This window comes from Tyto alba, unplaced genomic scaffold (assembly GCF_018691265.1).
Source record: "Tyto alba isolate M040663 unplaced genomic scaffold, T.alba_DEE_v4.0 Super-Scaffold_6, whole genome shotgun sequence".
Taxonomy (NCBI): Eukaryota; Metazoa; Chordata; class Aves; order Strigiformes; family Tytonidae; genus Tyto; species Tyto alba.
In genome coordinates, this window is record NW_024881327.1 from 37,305,067 (window position 1) to 37,322,084 (window position 17,018).

General features: G+C 35.7%; 1 protein-coding gene across 11 annotated transcripts in view; it reads left to right on the forward strand.

Annotated features, from left to right (window-relative positions):
* Window positions 1-17,018, forward strand: part of KCNIP4 (potassium voltage-gated channel interacting protein 4) — a 431,748-nt gene that overhangs the window by 360,876 nt on the left and 53,854 nt on the right. The gene's annotated exons all lie outside the window — the stretch shown is intronic.

Below are 17,018 nucleotides of genomic sequence, written 5' to 3' on the forward strand. Positions count from 1 at the left end.
TTGTTTGAATACCTTTTTGATGCAATTAACTTGCTGTGTAACTTGGCTCATCTTTTAGAACTAAGCAGAATTGACTAGGTTTTCATGTATTTTGTACTTAAACATTTTGTATGTCTGTTTTGCTTGTGTGTTTCTAATCATTCAGGGCACTGATCTTAGTATCAAAATACCTGGGTTTGAGTTGCAAGAGATTTATAGAAAGACATGCTGAAAAACAATATCTCTGCCTACTCTACACACAAAATTACTGGTGCATTCTTCCCACTATATGAAAAAAAAATCAAATCACTGGATAATTTTAGAATTTGATTGACAGCTGCTTTCATTCAGCTTTCAGTGCTGTTAAATTACTAATAATACAGTTTGGTGACAGCAGTAGGGTTATACTCCAGGAAAACTACAAATTAGATAAAGAAGATCTTTCATTAAAGTCAGAAAGGAACTGAGAAGAGAAAGCTTGCTGTGTGTTGCTGATATTGTCCTAACACATATTGTTTGACTAGTATCTGTGTTGATTTGGGTCCAAGCATCTGTACTTGGAAAAGACCACAGTCATCAGTCCAAGCTGTTATGAGCAATATTATTGAGGAGCCAGCACAAAAGGGTTGTGATGGATGACAACAAAAACGCCGTTCACAGGAAATTAGATTTTCTAAGTGCTGAAGAGAAACATTAGAGAACTCAAACACCAGTAAATAACTGCTTTCTCCATCCTTTACGCTGGAGGAGGAAGCACTAATGTTCCTACAACCCAGAAGGAATGTTGTTTTAATAATTGAAACTGTGCACTTGATCTTGCGTACAGATCTTTTGTTTCATTAGACATAAAGGCAGTTCTGATTCTTAAGTGATTATTCTTCATGGAGGCACAAAAATACATACTGAAGAAAACAGTATACAGACGTTTAAAATGTATCTACCAAAATGCATCATTGTTGTCTTTATTTAGGTCATTAGCAAATTATTTTTTTTTTCTGGTCATCATTAGGAAGACAACCCAAATGAGAAATAAAACAGAAAGGCTTTGATTTCAAAGGCAGCTGTTAGTGACAGGATCTTTAAGCAAGCATTAGTCAGATTAGGTTCAGGTAATAACGTGTCGAATGTAGGTGATGGTTGACATGATTCATTAGTTCTGTGTGTTTGTAAAATTAGAAATCTTGGTATCTTCTTTAAATCTATGTTATATACCATTATATTTCTTTCTGCACTTGATAAAACATTATTGATAAATGTTTACTGATAACTAACTCACCACAATACTTAAGAGTCAGAACCACCCATCATCCAGGTATCTGGAGGGGAAGAAAATGGAAGGAGCCTATCACCAGGAACTTGTGTACATGCTGGGAGTTTACTCACAGCACTAAACCAGCCTCTTCAGAACCACAGTTACTGGTATGATTTGTTAGTTTGTTTTTATCAGTGGCTATGCTAATGCATCACAGACTCAAGGAGGTGCATGATCTCTGCCTCAAAGATTTAACCCAAAGTCACATTTGACCCAACGGAAGATCTTTGATAGGCTATACTTAGAGAAAGAGATTTATAACTTATGAGGGGTCACTTGCTCTTCTTAGGTCATTGTCATTTTTCACAGAAAAATAAAAACTAAGATGGTCAGATGGTCATTTAGGCTGTTGCCTAGTTCTAGGGCTTGAGGTATTTCTGCCAAATGTTTTGATCCAACTAAAGCAATGATGAGCTCACAACATGCCTAGGAAATCTGATTGATTATATTAGGATGATTAAAAAAATAAATACAACTCACTATAAATCTTTTCTGAAACTGAAGCTTATTACTTACTATTACTCAACAAATATTAGAAGATGCTTTTCCTTTTTGTGACAGCTTTGCATAGTGAAGAATGTCCTGTTGTTTCCCTTCATTCTTACCCACCTTAGACAAAAAAACGCTGCTTTTTCAAGTTGTTTCTGTTAGAGTCCTTTTCATTCCTGATATTCAGCTGTTAACTCACTTCTACAGGTCTGTGTCCTTGAAAAATGGTTCCCTGATACTGACATAAACCCATGTCTGAAGCTATTCTAATTTTGTCGAGTCATTCTTCAGGGACCACTTTGCACTTGTCTTGACTGACTTGTATTCTTCAGGGTTTAAAATTACTTTTTCTGATTTGTCCAAATCTCTTTGAATTCTAATCCTGTCTCCAGTGTGCCTCCAGTTCTTCCCAGACTATTGCTAGAATAGTTATTTTAATTTTACTATCTGTGTGGTTATTTCATGTATCTTATTGGTGTTGGGATGTGATGGTTTGGACTAGATGTAAGTTTTGAGCATAAAAGCCTTCTAATAATATCAAGATCAGCCATTTCTGCCATATAGACAGTTACATGGTTTTTCCCTGCTTCTCATATCATCAGTAAGCTCAGCTCAAAGTATTTACAATATTAATGACTTGATGTGTTTGGCTTCTTTTGCAGTTTTTCTCTATCAACATTTTTCAGCTGAAGTACTGAAACAAAACGTCTGCATTATTATTTACACAAAAATACAAATGGTTTATCTTGTAAGTGATATTACATGACTTGCAAAACCATCTTTCTGGTTAGAATATTTTAACAGCTAAGGTCAAATTTCTACTATGAAAATGTTATTTTACACATCTTGGAATGTGCTTTTAACTCAATTTTTTACCCCCTGCTCAGGAGTGCTATTATACAGATCCAGTTCTGTATTATGACTGCATTTTAGTAACCAAATCCAAACCAGCATAGCCTTAGTGACTTCATTGTAGCTACAGTGGTTTATATCTGCCCAGTGTCTACCTCTCACTTTTTTTTATTCAGCTTCTAATTGTTATGAGTATTTCCCCTCATTTGTGTTACACAGACAATGATATGCAATATCGATACTCTAGTGATGTTAATCTCTTAAATCAGTGAAGATACTTCTGTCTCAATGAACATGTATGCGTAATAGGATGTGATAGTCAATCAGACTAAAGGTCACTTCCGTGTGCTCTTCCATGTAGTTTCTGTCTACATAATTCAGCGTTAGGAATGACTTCAAATACACCTGTTCTTGGAGAGTATATTGCTTGGTGGAAAATGATATAATTTAATTTTCTATCAGTATCATACATTTATGATTACCAATGAATCATTGTTCCGCAATATTATACATTTTAATCAAATGTTCCCTGGGGCACATTTTCATTTCAGATCATTAGTGTGATTCTTATTGAAGTACAGAAAGAAATGTAATGGAAAACACCTAATAGCGATCTGAAAGGCAAAAATTTGTATAGAGGGTTCAAAGTCTATTAGAGTCCCATTTTGACCCATTACATAGTCCTTTCAAATTTAAGCAGTCCAGTGCTTCAATTGTATGCCTATAGCATATAGATTTTTTCTTCTCTTGCTTTTAGCTGTAATGCTTAGTAAAGTGAAAAAAAGGTGAAACCTTTCCTTGCTGTGTTTCTTTTTGCACGGTAGGTGTTACTGAACAAAACACAGCTTCGGGCAGTTTCAAATATTGGACTTCAGCTTTCATAAGCTAGAGGTTAGACTGAAAATTTCTCTGTCATCACAACACAGCACGTATTCCAAGTAGCCAGCAATAAAGGAGGAGGAGGAGGATAGCCTGCCAGATATCTCAACAAATCCGCATCTGGAAAGAAGTAACAGCTGTAGTAGCTACTCTACTATGCTACATGTATTTATTTCATTAGAAGTGGTAGAATTTCTTACAATAGATCCTCTTACTTTTTTTTTTTTTTTTTTTTTTTTTTTTAACATTTAAAATACAGTAAGGAACACTTGAATAAGACCAGAATCTGTAGCAGTGGATTTTAGCGTTTTTCTGTAGAAATATGGACAGATAAAGAGTAAGGCTCAGTTGATCAGGAGCAGCTTGGAGAATAAAATGACTAACTGGCCTAAGTTTCCAGAATACTTTACCTGATGACTTTTCATTCTTGAGGTCAAAAGGAAGCTGAGATCTCATCATCAACCCATAACTTAGTCCTGAAAGGTGATGTGCATTCTGCCCCCAATACAGAAAAACATATATGCTTCAAGGCTTTACTGTTTTATGCCCAGAATACCCAACACTCCAGTAAATTAACAGTCCTTAAAGACTTCCTTTGCTCAGAATTTATGATTTTATCATTATAAATAAATCATGTTTTTGTCGTTCAGCATATTAGCTGTAGGAATGTCATTGTGCTTGCAATTAAACACATTGTAAATTTCTGCCATTGCCACTCTTTCTACCAGTAGTTGTATCAGGGAGTCATGCTAAATATTTCTGTCTTGTATAAGACTGAATATATAAAATTCAAGGATTTACTTCTTGAAGGAGAAAGTATCATCACACTTTCCACATCCTTGACATTTTCCCTAAGTTTCTCATGAAAGATCCAGCTAATAATCCAGCATAGTTTTTAGTCTATAAAGCCACATCTCTGATTTTTTAAATATCATTAGATTGTTAGATCCATTTAAACTGCAGAAATGTTCCTTGGTTAAATAATTCTTGTGTATAAAATGATGAGCATCCTCAGAAGGTTTAATTCAGCACTGAAATTTTTTTTATTCAAGCCACTTCCATGAAGGCACTAGACGGCTGCTTCTTTTCTTTATCTCTTGCTTAGGCGCAGTTATGTCCAAATCAGAACTTTTCAAACATATTTATCCAGAAGTATCCTAGTACAGTCCAGATGTTTTGATTAGAATCAAAACAACATGGAGAAGAATATTGGGCTATGCTTATGAAAAATGTGAACAAGCTCTGCAAGACGCTAATGCTAAAGAGAAACTCTTAACTATTTGGTTTATCTTTTTTTTTTTTTTTTTTCATATTGGAATTAACTGACAAGTTATTTTATTTGTTCTCCTGCTGTTGCTGCTTCTGGCTTTATGCTCCTGGAATTACTGCTTTTGTGTGAGACAACATTGTAGGGATAAGAGCTGCGTGCACTACTTGAGGGCTTTGATTTAATCTTTTATGGTTTTACAGTAAGGTCAGAGCATTTCTGAATTTTACAGGCTTCACACTAAGTGAGATTTCAACGAATTTGCACAATATTTCAGAATATTATCTTAAGGAGCTCAAGCTTCTTCTGTAACAAGTCTCAAATGTGTCATTCAAGAGGCATAATCCTGACGTCTAGGCTAAATTTGGACAGAATTTTCTTGCTCATGTTACTGTGTTGAAATTACTGACGTAGCTTTGAAATACAGTAGTCAGTTGGAACCATCTCTTAAAGAAGCCCTTTAAGAATGGATAGGAGCCCTTTTAAACAAACATTTTACAGTGAAGGCAATTTTAACTAAGCAGTTGTTAGAATTTCATTTATTCATCTGTAATAAGTTCTGCAGTATGTATCACAGAAAGATAGAGTTTCTACATATCTGATAAAATTCACAGTCCAGAAAGTATTAACTAGTAATTTGAGGGGAGGAAATAACAAGTTTCTTTTGCCGTTGTTATGAATTCACTTAGTGGGTATTATATGCTGAAGACAGTTTAGGAGGGGTTTTGATAACAGTGGTGCAGCATCTTGTTTAGTAGTATTTTTGTCTGAGAGGATGAGATGAAAATATCAAATGCCAAATGAGATCTGTTAGTCCGACAAATATGTGTAAGAAATGTTTAACAAAAATAAATAAAGTTTGGACAAAGTCACTGATTATTAATTCCCCAGGTGAATATTCTTAACAATATCTTGAAGAATATAATAAAAATCATATGTAGAAAAATAAAATTCCAACTTAGAAATACCACAGAGGCAAAGGTTTCACTGGAAAATATGCTTTCTCTGATATCTCTTCCCTGCAACCATGACTAAAAGATAAAATTCTTTTGAGCAGGGTGATTTCAAACATTGCTTGACTCAGAATTGAAGAGCAATTAGGAATGGATTTTCTGGATGTAAATATAAACACTTGTTTATTTTGGTGCGTGTAGTTTCTATTTGCTAATGATATGTATTTATTTTAATTTTATCAGATAGTTATCCTGCCTGACAAAAGAAACTGTAACAACCCTGACATCGGTAGGATCCTAAAGGCTTAATCACTTGCAGCACAGTTTTGCCAGCAGGAGAGATTATTATCCACTGCTTTCTCACAGCCATTTGTCACTCTGGGGAGATTATTTTCCTCCCAGATCTATTAGCTCAGTCTCAAAAATAAACCACATTAGTGTAAACACTTTGAATAGTATTTTGCTAACATGTCTAAGGATATATATTTGTTGAGTAATGAGGTTTTATTTCTGAATTAACTGCCATAACGGTTGTGTCACTGGTTACTCGAGAAAGGAAAATGGTAGCTGTTAATTTGGGGTATATTGCACCTTGAAAAATAACCAGGTTTGATCCGAAGAACTCATTAAGCTATACCATAATAAAGCGCTGTAGTAAATTCGTTATTAATTCTGAAACACTGACTTTCTCAATGATCTTTAACCTGTTCCCTCCTCTTTTTTTTTTTTTTTTTAATTTAGCTAGCCAAGTATATGAAGTTGTCCAATACTAGTGCTATAGATGGTGAAAGCATTACAGTTTTTAGTTTCAAGGATTAAAGTGTGTAAAGAGCATCTAAAATCAGTAATTATAAATAGATATGACACTTTGAAAAAAAAGACTTATTAAATCACTCTAAAGTAATACCAAATACCTACAGAATTTTTTTAAAAAAACTTAATAGTCAGCATTAATATAGCTATCATTGATTATTTATTCCAAACAGTTGCCAAAAAATTGCCAAAAGGTGTTTTATTAGGTATCATATTTTCTCAGTCAATTCAAGCTATTGTATTAGGAGAAAGTATCTCAAAGGAAACTCTTACAGATGGCCCACTTCCTGAACCTCAGTGATTTCCTGAAGTTTAAGTACTCAGATTTCCTTTACTAGTAATTACATACAAAATGATACAGTCCTGACTGCATCATTGTGTAGTGGAGTGCAGCCACTCAGATGGGTTTGGGTGTCCAGAGTGCCAATTCCCCAAAATGTGTTTTCCCTAACCCTAAGGGATCTGGAAGAAAAATAAAAGTAAAAAAGTGCTACTCTACTTTTCTGAGCTGGCTAATAAGCCTCCTTCTGACTTAGGTCAGCAAAACAGGCATTTTCTGGGAGCTTTTTGTCCTGCTCACAGGATCAGGCTTTCATGCAAACACTCCTGGTGTAACACCCTACATTTAGAGTAGCAGCATCAATTTTAAAAATCACACATTTAAATTTAAGTCCTGATTTTTTTTTTTTTCTGTTGAAAATATATTTTAACTATTTCAGTATGTTTACTTTGTGGTTTGTATTACTATTTTTATTGTGTTGTCATATTTCTGAGGACACCAGAACCAGTAGAGAGATTTTATTTCTTAATAAGTGAATGTACAGGTAAGTTACAAAAATCATCACTAGAAATTTGTATCAGAAATAATATCTGAAACAATTACTGCTTCTTTTTAAACAAATCTAATTTCTGTCAGTGTCCTAGTTCAATAGGTCACCAGCAACACTTTGTTCAGTATCTCCCATTAGACCTTTGAAAACTTGAATTATTCATTCTTCAGAAAATACCAGCTGGTGTTTTTATGCCTGTTTTAATATTTTATTCTTTTTTTAGTTTCAAAATATATACTTAAGAGGGTTCTTTTCTTTAAAAGTAAATAAAGTCAGACAGATAGAAAAACTGTTCTTTTGCAGCCTGTTGCAAAAAGTTATGGAAACTTTTACAAAAATGCTGTAGTTGAGAAGTTACTGTCAGAATCAGGAGTATTCTTCCATATCAGTGGCAAGGATTTCTGATTAGTTCTGGATTTTTCCTTTAAATTTGTACTATTTGTGAATAAGATTAGATTAAATGGATGTACATGGGATTTTCAGAAGGAATTAAAATTGGACCCTTTCCTTGTTACTGCTTCTTTCAGTATATATTATGTCACCAAGTTGCTGCCATTATTCTTTTAATTCATATTAAAGTGAGAATTATTGGTCCTCCTGTAAGTATCAGTAATGACTATCTATTAAAATTTCTGATATATATAAATGTTTCAGTACATGTTCAGGGCTAGAAATGAAAGATAATTTCTGTGCAAATAATTTTCCACTCCATTATCTTACTGCTTTAATTCTGCTTCCCAATCTTTAACAATTGAGTCTAGCTGTAGTGTTTCTTTTCCAAAACTATCTCTGTACCTTTTCACAAGCTATATACTCTATCCATAGTACAGTTTCCTGTGCTCTGGTTTGACAAACCATTGCTTTCTCTTTTAACTGATTACAAAAAACACATCTCATCCATTTTGCTACATTTACATAGATCAGTAATATCTGTTGTTTTATCATCTTATGGCTTATAATCATCTTTTAATCTTCTTGAATGTGGATTTTGTTCAATGGAATTAAGGACTCGTTCCATTGAGTTAAAATCACACCATAGTCTATATAAAACAAGACCTACAATGAACTATTTATTATATTCAGGTATTTCTTGGAGTTAAATTTAATGAGTGACAAGGTCTGCAAATTGAACAGCTTACTGTTACTCATGTCTTGCTGCCATAGTTTTAAACAACAATCAAGTTTTCTCCACCTAGCTATTAGATGTCTAGTAACCTCCTTAGAAATAAGAAACAAAGTATTATGTCTCCTGTTTGGATTTACTTTAGACCAGAAGAATCAAGTGCTTTATTCAAACATAAAATGAGAATTATATGCCAAGGACTGTATAATTTTTTCTTTTTTTTTTTTTTTTTTTTTTAAGAAATTACTACAGACTTGCATACCTACTTATAATTATTTTTGTGTGTCTTAATTAGAAAGTATACTGTAAAATGTAAAAATACATATATGTAGTCATTCTGGATTTTTTAGTATGATGTAAGTATTTTTATGAGAATTTATATAGCTACATATATTTGTCCATATATGGATATGGTCATATGTTTATCTGCTCACCTAATTTGAAATTGAGCAACAAAACCCATTTAATTTTGTAGATGGCATTTTTGACCATAAGGTTTCTGTCTCCAGCAGCTGACATTAGGGAGCTGTGCTGTTTGGATTCGTGCATGTATGTGTAAGGATCCATAATGAGTTTTGTTATTTCTCTAATTTATTGTGTCTGCCTTAGTTACATTGTCTGGGAGTTATTGCTGAGTCTCTATACTTCACACTTTGAAGACTTAACTGTGGCTTCTAGTTTGAACTGTCACGTTGTGAGCACCCTGAAGTAACAATGTGAAATTACTACTTTCTTTAAAATGTGGCTTGTGTTCCACTGGAAAACAGAAAATTTGAAGAAGTCATGAGGAACTCAAAAGGAATTTCAGTTTATCTGGCAACAGTTTTGAGCTGTGCCCAAGATGGCTGAGATTGGTGTGTGAATGGGCTATTGGAAAAGAAGAGAGCAGTGTTAGGAAATTTGCCAAACTATAATAATAAAAAAGTCCAAGGTATTTTGTTTAATTACAGTCAACAATGGAAGTGACCTGGAAAAGCCCTATCAGACCCTTCTATAAAAGTAAACAGCAAGTGGATTTGCTTGCTTTTAGGCCTGGTAATACCCAGTAGGAGAGTTTATAGTAGTATGGTGAGAGTGTGGTTTGTCAGGATCCCTGGGGAATCTCTCTGGACTGAACAGATTTGCCCTGGCAAGAACTCCCAAATCATTAACCCTTGCTCCAATGGGACTGCAAATACATTTTTTTATTAGTGATAGGACCTTTGGGCAGGGGGTTTCTCTAGTGGAAACCTGCTTCTTGTTGCTTCCTGTGTGCTAGCAGTACAATACCTGGTGAGCCACTTCCCATTTCCTTGTGTACACAGTGATACAGGTAGAAAGAGTGAAAGTCTTAGCTAGAAATTCGGAGAACTGGGACATGAAAAGCTGAGGTCACTAAGGGAACAAATGAAGATACCAACCTTATATTAAGGAATTATATATAGTTAAATCATAGACAGTTTCCACAAGGCAAGAAGGGAATATTGCTGCTGGAGGAGGGATATGGGAAAGGAAGTTTGAGAGGTGTTTATCCAGTCTACACAGCAGTAAGCAATAAGTTTATGTCAGGATGATACATTTCTGTCAAGGCAAGACAGTTATCTCAATAGCAGATTTTGAACAGACTTCCAGAAATACTCTCTGAAACTAGGAATGTAATAAATGCTCAAGTGAGAACTGTAATATGAAATTTAAAAGGAGAAATGGAAGCTGCAGGCAAGAGAGAATAAATTAAGCACTAGCAACAGAAAAGCCCTGCAACCACAGAAAACTACATGTTTTAATAATTACAAAGTCAGGAGGCTGTAATCAAACATCGCCGTATGTTGCAGCAGTTTCTTTCTTTTATCTTGCAGCCTGAATTGCCAGAGGGAGGACTTGTAATCAGCATCAGCATGCTGCAGTCAGTGTTTGTGCGTGTGTGCTTGTGCATGCAAGTGTTGGCTCATAGAGAAAAGCATCTTAAAAAGTTCTCAGAAAAAAAATAGAGGTTTAAACTCTTATTTAGTACGTGATATTTCTTTTATGTTTCAGTGTTATTCCTTCCTTAGGTCTTTTGCAAGGGTTAGCAAAGCATCAGTATAGAAAGCCAGTGATCAGTTGAAACTTTTTTCCTGATGTTTTTGTGCAAAGGTTTCAAAGTTCCTTTATAAACCAGATTTCATATCTCTTTATTCAAACAGCTAATTTTACCAGGACTTTTGGCTGGTGGAAAAAAAAAAAAAAAAAAGTCTCTGCCCCCAGTGGTCCTCATAATGGTCTGTGAATTAACCAACATTTTAAATGTTCTAATTCATAGAAAGACTAACAGAAATTGATTTTTGTATTTTTTTCATATAACTATTGCATGTGTTAGATAAATCTTATTGTTATGATAGTGTATAATCATCTAACATTTTTCAGGCTTTTGTTAGTTAATAATTTAATGGTTTTGCTATACAGGATATCCTTCAGATGAAATAGATGCCTTTCAAAACTTTCATGAACAAAGATGACAATAAATACAATTTCTGATCTCAGAAAGTAGCTTGGAATATCTCAACTTCTTTCTTTTGCAAGGATTAACAGGAAAACATCTTTTATCTTCCTTCAATATTGAATAACATTCTGTACCTTCCCCCCAGCTCTGTGATGTAGAAAATGAAATCATGGTTCAGCACTATGTGAACTTTGGCAGCAACATAAGCCTAAAAAGCTCCCACTTTCCCAGCTTAACTGTTCATTCTCGTCCCACCTGAATACATAACTGTCCCAGGGATGCAGACAAAATTATTTGCAGAGACGTGCTGTCAGCTGTGACAGGAAATAGAGCCAGGTTTGCAAAGGGAAGGGCTGTTCTTAAGCAGTGTGATGCTGTGATGGGAATCGGTGTCAAGGAAGAGAGAACTAGATGGGGATCCTGAGCTCAGGGACTTGGGATCTGCCATTGAATCACAGACTTAGGTTTACTAAGAGGAAGAAATTTCACATTTTTTTGTACTTTGTAAATTATTTAAACGTTATTTCAAAATGGTGCAAATGCATCCTAATACTTTACATATTTGCAAATATGTGACTCCTGAATTTTAATAAGCTTTTAAACCATCTATGAAATTTTTATCAGTTAAGTTCTTATATTCACCACTTATAAGAATTTGTTGATGCAAAGTGGCTTCTTTAATTATGACTTTTAGAACACTAGTGAAAAATTGACAGTATTTGAACAGTGCTATCCAGATCATTAATTCTTAAATTTATCTGAGATTAATTATAGTCTCAGAATGCAACTGTAGTCAAGATGGACTAGAAGGCTGAGTAGAAGTTCTGCATTTTTGACACAAGTCATGTTTGTGTACCAAATTACACACCGGTCCTTACAGAGGATGGAATTTACAGGAATGTATTTGTTATTTCTAACCAGCCTAATCGTAAATCCATCACACTTACCCAACCTCTAGAATTCATCATACACACATACTATGTATTTTTAATTAACTTAGTGGTTGTTAAGACTGTCATCTGCTGTGAGCTTAGAAGTGGATTCCAGCTGGAACTGTACACACAGTTGTAAAAGCTACAAGAGTAGCTGCATCATTCTTAAGGAAACCAACACTTTTGAAATTAAACATTGCTCTTACTACTCTGTTAGCAGGAACACTGCACTGCATCTAACTACATTAAATAATTTATAAGAACTCTGTACCAAGGAATTGTAAATGTAAACATCATGTTACACTTGGTTTCAAGGCTAGTTGATCAATGGGAAGGACTGGTACTCTTTTCTCCTATTTCTTCTTCATAATGTTTTTAATGAAGCATTTAATGAATGGCACAATTTTTGTATTCTTTAAATCTCTTTGCAAAAGGGAAAAGTGTATTCTTCATTACTTTGTTGTGCCCCTTTTCCATCTTGTTCAAAAATGTTATTTTCATGGAAGCAGCATATAGATCATCAATGGAAAGTAGAGCTCTTTACCTCGAGACTGGCACCTTAGCACCTGAAAACTCTCAGTGTTTTCACTGAGCATTTTCAAGGCTTGGTGCCTTCTGTCACTGTCACCCCAAATCAAAATAAACTTTATGCAAACTGCCAAAATTTGCAGAAAAATGTTATCAATCCAAGTATGGAATATGAATCTTAAGCTCCAGACAAATCCTACCGAACTCTGTGGAAAATTTGTTGCTGACTTTGACAGTGGGCTTAGAAGTGACCTACTCCCGAATGATCTAGGTCAGAGCTGACTCACCTGGGGCTAGTTCGGCAGAATTGAGAAGTGTGCACTGGTTTCGTTTCACTGTTTTGTGAAAGTTCTCTGAGTTCTCAGTGAGACATCTCTCCTAAGAACTAAATTCATATAAAGCCTTTAAAAATCACATTATGATGACAGCCTAGAGCACTGCAGGTTAATTATTTCCACTCAGAATAATTGGATAATGGTGTGAACACTATGAAGGTATACTCCACAAATTATTCATTAAAAGTATCTCTTTCTGGTCTTCTCTAACTCTCCTAATGAGTATGAAAAGACTTTTCTCTACAAAGCACAGATACTCTTGTTAAGGGATGTTATAACACACACCACACATATCATCTGGGGGGAGACAGAGGCACTTGCCCCCCAGCAGCCAGCACCAGACACGTGGGCTGTGACCTGTAGTCCCGCTCCAGTTGCCAGCATTGAGCCCCTCACTCACGCAGGACCCCACCGTAGCTCGTTTTTAGGGCACACACCATTCCCAGCCCAGTGGCTGGGGCTGAGACCCTCACCTGCTCCGGTGGGTGGCACAGAGACCCCACTGGCTCCAGTAGCTGACACCACAGGCCAGGGTCACCTACACCCCTGGCCTGACTCCAGCTGCTGGCCCTGTAGGAAAGGTAAACATATCTGAGTCCAACATGGTACATGTTCACATTCACCATACACACGGTTTAGATAACAAGCTGAATATGGAGGTAATAAATATTAGAAAGGTCTCTCAACATTTTTAATATCTCCTTATTTACTTTATTGTTCTAACTCTTAACTTCTGTTTAACATTTTTATTTTTCTCTCTCTTTCATTTGTCTGCTGAACCCTTCTTTTTCGTTCTAGCTCATCTTGTATCACCCATTTGATTTCTTTCCATCATCTGTCACTCACTGTTGGTAGACTCATCTTTTTGTCTCCATTTGCTATCTCTAGTCTTTTTTTAACAGAATTTTTCTCTCTTAGCTTTCACATTCCACAGCACAGGCATTGCATATCACTGATTTTAGTGCCCTGGTTAGAACTGATCCTTCATTTCGATTGAAGCATCAATTAGTTTTCCTCCATTGCAAAACTCAGTGAATCTCTGCAAAACTAGACAAACCCCATTTGGTATCACTAATCACAATTAGTATTTCAACCTCTTTAACAGGTTTTCTTTGCAGGTTCATGCTGCCATGTCAGCCATCCTGAGCTTACCAGCCCTGTAATTGAGGGAGTGCTCAGAGGGTCTCTCGCCCATCCCGTCACTGGTGCCAGCTCTTCAGGCTCTTCACTGCCCAGGGACACTACCACTGAGATGCCCAGACACCTCTGCCCAGCCTTAGGGCCTATTTCACTGCTACTGAAGTGTCCACCTTGCTTAGGCTGCAATAAAGCATACTTATTTTTCAGGTTTTTTATCCATAGATCTCAGGTTCCTCAGCATCACTTGCTTTCATCTGCTAATCTATTTCTGTTGCACTAAATTGCTTGTGAATAGACATAGTCAGTATGACTTTTGTTGAGTGTCCTTCCTGAATATGAAAAAAAAAAGCATTCTTGAGACACATAAATATTTTCTTTGGCCCGGAGTTTATATTTGTTGCTTGTTTCTTTGAGAGAAGCTCTTATTCCACTAAAGCTATACAAACATGTTTGAATCAAAGCCCAATAAAAAATTAGTGGTTTTGTCTCTTGATTCCTACTTACACACTGGATTTTAAGTCTGTTGGAAAAAGTTACATGCAATAGCTTTTAAGTTCTGTAGTTCAGTGGTTTTCTTTCAATTTTAAAATCTCTTTGAGCAATACTAAATTAGGAATTTTATTAAGGTAACATACAACTATTTTATTGCTCTGGATAGTAAAAGAGCCTGAATTAAAACTATTGTACTGAACAGATTTTTAATTTTTATTCATTTATTTGTATTGTCTATTATACTCCAAGTATTATTTTCCTTTCAGCTGGTTTATCCTCTAATTTAAAATCTTCTTCCTCCTAATCTGTCTCCTTCATAGATCCCCACAAGATAATTAACTTTCTGTTGATGTAATTTATTGTGTGATCATTTGTGTATGTTACCGTTAGTTAAAAACTTTGGTATTCTCATAAGCAACAGAAGGGGAAAAAATTAAGGAAACTGCATAGTTCAGAGTAGTAATCAAACAAATCTGGTTCATTGTGCATTCTCTCATATGCTCATACGGTCCACTTCAGTAAGATTTTTCTAAAGAAAGCAAGTGATCTTGTATAAATACATTTCCTGTCATAGGGGACCAGCTTAATTTTACACATGCTCTGGGAGTGTGTGTATTAAGTGGTATTAAATGAACAAAGTGGTATTGAAAAACTAGTACATTTTAAAGCTTTTCACTGAAGAAACACTCTGCAATTTTCAGTGTTTACACTCCTGGATGTATTTGTAACAGTTTTAGATAATGTTTGCATTAAACATTTGCATAGAAACTGTTCATAACATAACCAGTTTTTCATGTTTAAGAGCTGCATGTATGTCATGGGAAGGCATGGCCTGAATAATAAAGCTGTATTTGGGAAATTTCATGAAGACTGTAAGGGCAAAAGTGTGGCCATTTCTCTGCTTTATATTTTTTATACTTTGACAATTCTTTATTTCTTCTCTCCTGTGATATTAGCTGATTCCTCTCTTTCATCCTTTTCCATTTGCCAATCCCAGAAATTCCCAACTGTACTTACTAGTTTTGACAAGATCGCTTGTTCTTTGTCCTTCATTTTCAATCCATATTCAAGTATTATTGGTCTCCAGACTTCCCAATTGACTCTGACCTCTAATTTATTGGTAGAGAAGTGTGGCTACCAGCTGCTAATCTGCATCTGCCATTGGGAGGCTGATTTAAAACAGTGTATACAAGGGAATTTAAAGTAAAGGAGAGCAATCTGACTCTTGAATGAGTGTTTCGAGGTAGTCCCAAAAATGCTGCCATCCATTTTTTCAGCTCAATACTTTCATGGCTTCTCCTTGTAGCAAATCTCATGTGGTTTATGGGGTTTTAGTAGTCCATGAGGCCGATATGTATATTTTGATAAGAAAAATATAAAGTTGGGGGAGTAGAGGAAGAATCACTAAAAATACATATGTACAAACAAATGAGATTGGCAGGAATGTTTTCCTGGCTTGGCAAAAAATGATGGTGATCTATCAAGTAACCTACTGACAACTCACACAGTTCGTCAGCAGGTGTTTCCAAAGAACTGAGACTGAGACTTATAAATATTTATGTTGTACATAATTTTATTTCATTCCCACGCTCACTACATGGAAGGAACACATACTCTGATTTGGCGGTCTTCCACAAGTCCTGAACTGTGAATATAAAATCTGCACTTCATTTTGTCTCCCTTGCCTCTCCATCTGTGCTGAACCATTAAGTTTAGTGGGGCTGCCAGCCCTGAAGGCCCTGAGAGAAATTCCATCATACAGCTAAAACTGAGCATAAACCATTATGCCAAGAAAACATTTCATGCTTTTGTTTGTTTGTTTGTTTTTCAGAATCTTTGTCACTTCCTATCACAATTTTAAATTTGGGGAAATGACCTGTGTAGCTTGGTTTTCAGGTCTTACACAAATCCTCTTCCAAAAAGATCACATTCAGAACTAATACAACATAGGCAGTTTTCTCATTTTCATGGGAAGACTTAAAATCCTGTAGGTGAACAAAATCCAAATTCCATCATTACTGGTAATTTAGCTGTACTGACAAGGCATCAGATGTGGCCAGTGGATTGTAAACACTGCTGAGTAAAAAGTGGAATGAGACTTAAACAGTGAAAGCTTATCTGCTGTCTTCACCTAATAAAGGAAGGAGACATTGAGAAAGATAAAAAATAAACAAAAATAAAAAAAACCTGGAGGGGAAAAAGAGTGAGGAAAAAAGAGGTAGTTTCACATGTGACTTTTTCACTGACAGTGAAGGAAGAATATGTTGGGAGAGTTGTTTCTAGTTTTTGTACTTCCTGATAAATAGGATGATTACCTGCCCCAAAAGCTCTTTTAAGCGCTCTGATGACTGTGCCATCTACACTGACATTTATCACCCAAATCCCATTACAGAAAGGCAGCAGTGAGGCAGGAGGCAAGGCAAGAGAGTGTTTCTTTGAACAGAGGGCATTTGATGCAGGCAGGAAAGGTGAGCAAGACTTTGGGGGCAAGGGCAGCCACAGCACAGACCGTCTCGTGCACTTAGCGGGGATGCGAGACTATCTGTTTTGTCTGCTATGCCAGCAAAGAGTGGCCTACCTGCCCTCACTTTCATGCTGACAATAAAGAATTGGCAAATAAAACAATCACACTTAGA